Below are 7,421 nucleotides of genomic sequence, written 5' to 3'. Positions count from 1 at the left end.
AAATCTGTGAGCAGCCTCCAGTTCACAATTAGAGATTGAGGCTCTCAGTTCTAAAACTGTCAAGTGACTCACTTTTGCCACCTGCGAACATATAGACTGCAACTGCAGTTAACAACTTGATTATAAACACGCAGAGACACCTGCAAGCAAAGAACCTAGTCAAACCATGTACTCTTGACCTACAGGAGCTGTGAATTTAGAAATGTATGCTGGTTTAAGAGGTTAAATTTATGTTAATCTGGTACTTTTCATCACATAATAATACTCTGTTTAATCATGTAGCAAGTTGATGATTTCTATAATGTGGTACATATTTATTTTTATTTGTTTCAGTTATTTATTGATTATAGCAACTTGGATGCCCTAGTAGAAAGACTGAGTCCAGCCTGGGCCATATAGGGGAACACTGTATCAAAAACTAACCAACCAACCAACCAACTCCATGCAATACAAGAAATTTCTTAAAGTGCTAAAAGGCTAGTGGTAAATACGACACATTGCTTGCCTCTGAAAAGATCTTAGATTGTAGAATCTCAGACCTTTTAAGTAGCCACTCAAAACAGAATGAGGCGAACATAATGAAGGTACAAGCTGATAATATGAGCTGTGTTGTTTATAATGATGTAAAGTGGATTCTTTATAGTATTAAGGCATTTAACCTCAGGTATCTATAAATGCAACATCATTTCTTCTGGGAGAAAATGCATTTATATTTTTATGCTTTAAAAGATAAACTAGACAATTTTTCGTAAGATTCTGCACCTAGCAACTTACTTATCAACAATACCTTATATAATAAAAAACTTTAATAAAAAATTCAGTGGCTTAAATAAGTTATGCATTTATCTCTCTAATTAAAGTGGTGCAGGCAGTCAACATTGGGTAGTTTTCCATGGAGTAATCCAGAGCCCCAGAAGCTGTATGGTTGCTCTGCGAGGCTGTGCATCCTGATAGCTAGGTCACTATGTCTGTTTTTCTGGAACAGAGTTTACAGCAGGAATAGAGAGGAGAAACATTGTATGGTGAACATTTTTTTTTTTTTGTAAAGCAAATAATATAGAAAATGAACACATTGCTCCCTCTAGCATTCCACGAACGAAAATGGAGTCACATAGACACACCCAGCCACAAGGGGGAACAGAAAATGTAGCCTCCAGATGGATGGCTGTGTTCCCAGCTGAAACTCAATCCAATAGAAAAAGAGAAAAATAGATTTGGAAGGGGGAGGAGCCAGAAGTCTCTCACGCATAGGTATGCAGACACCACATACAAATTGATCTCTGCTTTCAGCATTTTCTTTTTTCATTTTTTTGGTAGGCATTTTAAAAAATAATGTCAATTTTGTTTTCTATGACTAGAATAAAAGTTAAGATTTTTCTAGAGCCAAACCTGCATCCTATAGCCATAGTGTGACAATGGGGCAGAGGATGAAATAGGACTTTTTTGTTTCAGGTCCTCAGAGGAGCAAGAAAACCAAAATGGGACTGAACACATCAAAATGTTATAGTAGAAACAGCAACAATGATAAAAAATTTAAAAGTGAAAGCCGTGATCCTCTTACTTTCCAGTGGACAATGTCATACAGTAGGACTTATATTTTATTATCATGTTAGCCTAGCTTGAGTGGATGAAGTTGAGTGTTCACAAAGACAGAAATTTAGAAGCCAGGTGGTGGTGGCACACACCATTAATCACAATGCTCAGAGGCAGGCAGATCTCTATGAATTTGAGGCCAGCCTGGTCTACAGAGTGAGTTCCAGGATAACCAGGCTACACAGAGAAGCCCTGTCTTAAAAACAAACAAACAAACACCCACAAACCCACCCCCCCAAACAAAAACAGAAAACCAAACAACCACCAAAACAACAAACAAACAAACAAAGACAGTTATAGTCAAGGGCTGTTCCTATAGTATCTACTGTTCCTAAAGATTTGCATTTCTTTGTGCTTCAAGTTGTGTTACCCTAGCTATGGCTGTTTCTCTAATAATGCTGAGATGTTGATTTAAAATGTAACTCTCCCACCCAAAGCATGTGAATTGTATTATAAGTAGTATAACTCTAAGTGAATTTTATAACATGTTCATATTTTATGGAATTATTAGTCATCAGTTTGGTTTGGTTTGGTTTCCCCTTAAAGCACTGGAGCCTGAACCTAAGAACCTGTTCTCTGTCTTTTCATGGTGATCTATAGACTGGGCTCTCATAGGCAAGCTAGGTGCCACTTTTGACTCTTCTAGTCTTAGAGTAAAAAACTCCCCACAAGACAATGCTCTCTCAGACCTGGAGACCTAATATTCCAGTTGGACTGGGGCCTTAACACTTGGCCAAGGAGCTACCCTTAGAACAATGGACTCACTTAAATTAGAGAGATGGGGGGGTGAGTAGCTCTTCAATGAGATCCTGTCCTTTCTCCTACCTAGAATTCTAATCCCCCATGGAGGGTTGCAGTTGTGTAGCTAGTAAGTCAGCCTGCTATTCAATCTCTTCCTAAGAATGCTTTTCTTAACACTCTGGGAGTTCCTGCCCAACATTTTGGGCTTTCTTTCTTCTTGTAAAGCTTCCTTCCCTACCATGCAGTTGCTTGTTGGCCATGTATCTGCCTTCTGAGCCAGCTTCAATGGTGTCTTACTCATTGTTACATTCCTGTCAAGAGACACCACAACCAGGGCAACTCTTATAAAACACTGGCCACTTGCTTCATGTGTCACTTTAGTCCATTATCATCATGGCGAGGAGCATGGCGACATGTGGGTGGACATGGTATGGGAGAAGCAGTTAAGAGCTACATCCTGATCTGCAGGCTGAGAGAGATTTCGGGCCTGGTGTGAGTTTTTGAAACCTCAAATCACACTGCCTTTAACAAAGCCATACCTTCTAATCCTTCTAATCCTATCACTTCCATTCTCTCTGGTGAGCCTATGGGGGGCCATTCTTATTCCAATCACCACAAATGGCATGCTGTTTTCCTTCTCTCCATCCTCTGAGAAGCAGCAAAGGTTTGCAGCTTGCTGTTCTTTGAATTTTTCTTTTAATCTCTAATAAAATTGACCTTGAGTTTTGGTTCAGTCCTTTCTTAAACTATGTTAATGAGACTAGGAACCTCAAGAGGGAATACAAATTTTCCTGTCATTTGGTGACCAGCTGCCTGGATCCTCTTCCTCTGTAGGCTGGCAAGGTCGACAGACCAGGGGGAAGTGATTAAAGAGCACGAAAGACCACACAGAGGTAACTACAATTCCATCAACACCAGCAACATGGAAGAACCTCAGTCCTTCGGGAAGGAGATGAGGTCTGGGGTGAGACATGTTGGTGCTGGAGAAGAAAGTCCATCATACACTGTTGAATACCAGTCACTTGGCTGACTACTGTATTGCTAGCTGGGAAAAGATCAATTCCTCACATTTCTTAGGATTCTGTTGCTAGGCCTGTCTCTCTACCCTCAGAATTCATCAGTCTAATGTAATGATGAGTTTATCCAGAACTTTCAAGGATTCTTTATTTTTTTAACATTTTATTTACCAGTACTGATTAAATCTAGCCTGAGACACTTAGCCCATTCAACCTGTTTAGCTACTGCTACAGTAAGACGGGCACTAGAAAAAAGGGGAATCCCCATCTTAAGTATCTTAAGTGTGGTATACTTCTTTGGAAGCTAAGTTTCTGACCTTCCCTTGCTTTAGTTTCTTCCTTTTGAGCATTCTGTAAAGATAGACTAATAAAAGAGATGATTAAAAAAAAAAAAAACAAACCTAGAGGAGATATTTACCAGTGCACTTCACATTATTACTCCAAACGCTTTCCTACTGGAGAAAACAAAACAACAGAACACCAGCATCCCAGTGCTGGAGGCCCAAGTCATGATTAAGCAGGGGTCAAAGCTGTCAGTCGTTAGACTCAAAGTATGAGAAGAATAAACCAGTGTGGTTTTACCCGGGCGTGGGCTTGCTAGAAAAGCAACACCTCTCTCTGGGTTCTTAAAATGCTGAAGAGTGCCTCCATACAGCAGCAGTCTGTACCGCTGTAGACCACTGGCGGAAGGGAGGCCATTTACAGGTGACGAGGAAATTGGGAGTCCCCAGGCAGGACTGCCAGATTCCCGGGACGCTGGCGGGGGCTGACTTCTCTCCTGGCCGCCAGCGGGGAGCGGCGGCGGCGCGCGGGGACGGGAGGCTGCAGCCGAGGGCGGCGGAGAGGCCCGAGCCGAGGCCCGCGCGCATGCGCCCCGCGCGGCCCCGGCCCAGCCTCCGGCGGCCTGGCTCGCCTCCCCGGCCCGGGCACCTCCTCCCGGGTGCCTCCTCCGCGGCCCCCCGGGCCCCCGGCGCTAGCGGGTCAGCCGGCGGCACGGCCCAGGCCCCGGGCGCGCGCCTGCGCACGGCCCCGCCCCCCGGGCGCGCGGGGTTAGCAGAGGTGGAGCGGCGGGAGGGCGCGCGGCGGGAGGAGGACGCCGTTACGGCGCGAGCGTGGTCACGTGGCCGCTGGTCACCGCCGCCACCTCCCGCCCCGTCCTCTGGCCAGTCGGGCCGGGCCGGCAGGTTCCACGAGAGCCCGGCAGACTGACGGGGAGAGAGAGAGCGAGAGAGACAGACAGACAGAGACAGACAGAGAGAAAGGAGGGGAGGAGGATTCAGGGAGTAGGAGCTGGGGAGCCCTGCCGCGCCACAGGTAAACACAAACGAACAAGCCCGGAGAACCGGCGCCTCGCCTCCCCCGTCAGCCTCCCCGGCCGGCCGGCCTGCCGCTCACGCCGTCGCCCCTCCCGGCCTCGCTGAGGCCCGGGCCGGCCGCGGGCTGCTCGCGGGCCGGGGAGGAAGGCGGGCGGTGGCTCCGTCCGCTGCGGGCGGGCGCGCGCGCCGGCGAGGCGGCCCCTCAGCCCGCTCGTCCCCGGCCCGCGTGGCTCCGGAGGTCCGGGCCGTGGCCCGGGCAGGCCGGGCGGCCCGGCGGGCCCTGCTTCCCGGTGGCCGGTCCCCCTGTCTGTTTCGGCCCTGGCAGCACGTTTCCTCCACAGGCCGGAAGTGAAGCCGCCCGGGCGAGCGCTCAGCCGGGCCGCCTCCGAGGAGACCAATTCCTCCGCCTGCCGTCCTGGTAGTGCTGCCTAAGTTATCCACACCAGTTCGAGGCCTGCCAGGACCCGAGTGAAACTACGAAAAAAGTTGCCCCTCCTCTCTCTCTCTTTTTCCCTGGAAATGTACCATTCTTCCAAAAAACCAGTCTGTGCAGACGCGACCTAGACTTTGATCAATACTAGTTAGTCATAGTTTGAGCTCCAGGATTAGTTATTAACTAATTTGGCTTTCGAGGATGACAGCTGTTTTTGACGTTTACATTTTTTATAAGCCCCTCCTCTCGCCCCCATCACTTTCTGCAGAGTCTCATTTCTCAATTCTGAATTGGACCGAATTCTGAAACTCTTAACATGCAGGTTACATTTACTGACTGGGGTGGATTGTGCAGAAGTGTTAGGGCTTTTGTACATCAAAATATAAACCAACACTTACCAGTGCTGTGTTTGTTGCACCGGATTCATCAAGGATGTTGGCACTATTGAAAGAAATCTTTGAATATAGTGGCAAAGTTAATTCATTTTTACATTATTTATTTTTCTCTTTGTCGGATTCCCGGTCTTGCTGTCCATATCTTATCCTGAATTTGAATGTAAAGGAATGCAGCAGTGTGATAGAGAGCACTAATTTAGTGGATGTGATACTGAGAACAGCTTGTTATTCTGCATTTCTCATGTGGCCCTGGACAAGGCCTTGTTCAGTACGAAAGATGTAGATAGCTTTTTTTTTTTTTTTTTTTTTATGTAGAAACGAAGTTATCTGTCTTTAAAGGTATATTATTTCTTATAATACTCCACCCCAAATGAAGAGATGGCCTGATCTATGAAGGTTGAAATGGCAGGATGCAGTAACAGAACGTTTGCTACGGGACTTAAAGAAGTGAGCCAACTGTGGGTTCCAGGGGAAGGAAAAGAAGTACAGATTCCATATTATGTATGCTGTGCGGTGCCTACATCACTTTTTTTTTTTTTTTTTTTTTTTTTTTTGTGTATGTGTGTGTTTCACTGTAATAGTTTGGTGTACTTGAAAGAATTGCTTCTCAGTGCGTTGAGTTTAAGGAATAGGATTAGAATCTTGAGTCCAAATGTAATGTTGGATGAAAGTTTCTTTTATTGGCAAAAGCATTGTGTCTGATTTCTTCAAGTGTAGCCTCAATTGGGTAGTGTGGTTTTGAGATTTGAAGCATGTTTTTTTTAAGCAGTTGAAATCCACACAAAGGGTGTCCTAACTGGATTCAGTTTTTTTTTCTTCACGTAATTTTTATAATGTAAATGAAAGATTTTAAAGTAGCTTATGTAACTTCTTATGCTTTACATACATAAAATGGTTGTACTTTCATTTTTACGGTACAAGGAACGTAGAGCCCTTGTGCAAGTTAAGTTTTAAAGAACTTTATGGAAGTAGCAACTATGCCCAGTCCCATAATTTTTATAGTCTTAGTTTTAGTTAATACTTTATTTTGCTTCTTTGTCTTCTAAACTCATTACATATCTGAACTCACTTTATCTTCATGACTTTTAAGGAAACAAGCTGGAAGGGTAAATCACTCCTGGTTTACGTAGCTAATACTAAGTGGGATTCTGGCTGCCTGGTGTATCCTTGCAAATCTTAATTATCTTGTATAATTTCCTTGTATAGTTGTATAATAGTAAATTATTATTAGCAATTGTTATTTAGAAAGTAAATTGAGTTTTTTAGTATTGTTGATTATGAGCTTTATGTTTATTTAAAAAATTGTCACTTTTTTACTTCCTCTGTTCTCTTCTAAAATGAAAAACCTCAATGTTTATTTTTTATCTGAGTAAGATGAATAAGATGTACTTGTGAAATTGTATTGCGCTTGCACTTGTTAGGACATTTTGGCTGTTCCAATCTTTTATGTTTCTTTCGTCACTGTTTTACTTGGGAAGCTTTTTAGCCCTTCTTATCCAACCTGCGTCTGCCCCTCCTTCACCCTCATACATATTTCAGTTAGGCTTTTCCCCTATACTTTTATCCCAAAGCTTAGTTTTGGGCTATTGATTAAATTTCTTAGTATTTCTCACTTTATATTTGTTATTTTAATATTTAGGTTGAGGATTAAATCAAATTACTAGCTTTCCATTTGGCTAGTAAGGGCAATAAGAACTAACCATTGATCCTTAACATACTTGAACTATGGAAAAAGTAGGGAGGCCAACCCATGAATGATATTTTAAGTTGAATAGTTATATGTTTTATTACAAATTAATATATTACTTTCCCTCAGCTCTGTTTTTCTGTCATTCTCTGTGTCAATGTGAATAGTGGTGCTTTTATATCTGGCTAGGGTAATTCTTTCAATGTGAATAGATCATTAGAATGGACTGAAGCTTGAGAA

General features: G+C 43.7%; 1 protein-coding gene across 6 annotated transcripts in view; it reads left to right on the top strand.

Annotated features, from left to right (window-relative positions):
* Window positions 1-4,460: 4,460 nt before the first annotated feature.
* The window catches only part of Tbc1d5 (TBC1 domain family member 5), a 458,701-nt gene continuing 455,740 nt past the window's right edge, over window positions 4,461-7,421 (top strand). For all 6 annotated transcript variants that reach the window (XM_055614078.1, XM_055614055.1, XM_055614062.1 and 3 more), the window contains exon 1: window positions 4,461-4,664. The gene's annotated coding sequence lies outside the window, so the exon portion shown is untranslated. The remainder of the gene's footprint in view (window positions 4,665-7,421) is intronic.

This window comes from Psammomys obesus, unplaced genomic scaffold (assembly GCF_907164565.1).
Source record: "Psammomys obesus unplaced genomic scaffold, mPsaObe1.curated_primary_1811, whole genome shotgun sequence".
Lineage (NCBI taxonomy): Eukaryota > Metazoa > Chordata > Mammalia > Rodentia > Muridae > Psammomys > Psammomys obesus.
The sequence above is the reverse complement of the archived record's forward strand: the minus strand, read 5'-3'. Positions and strand labels throughout refer to the sequence as shown.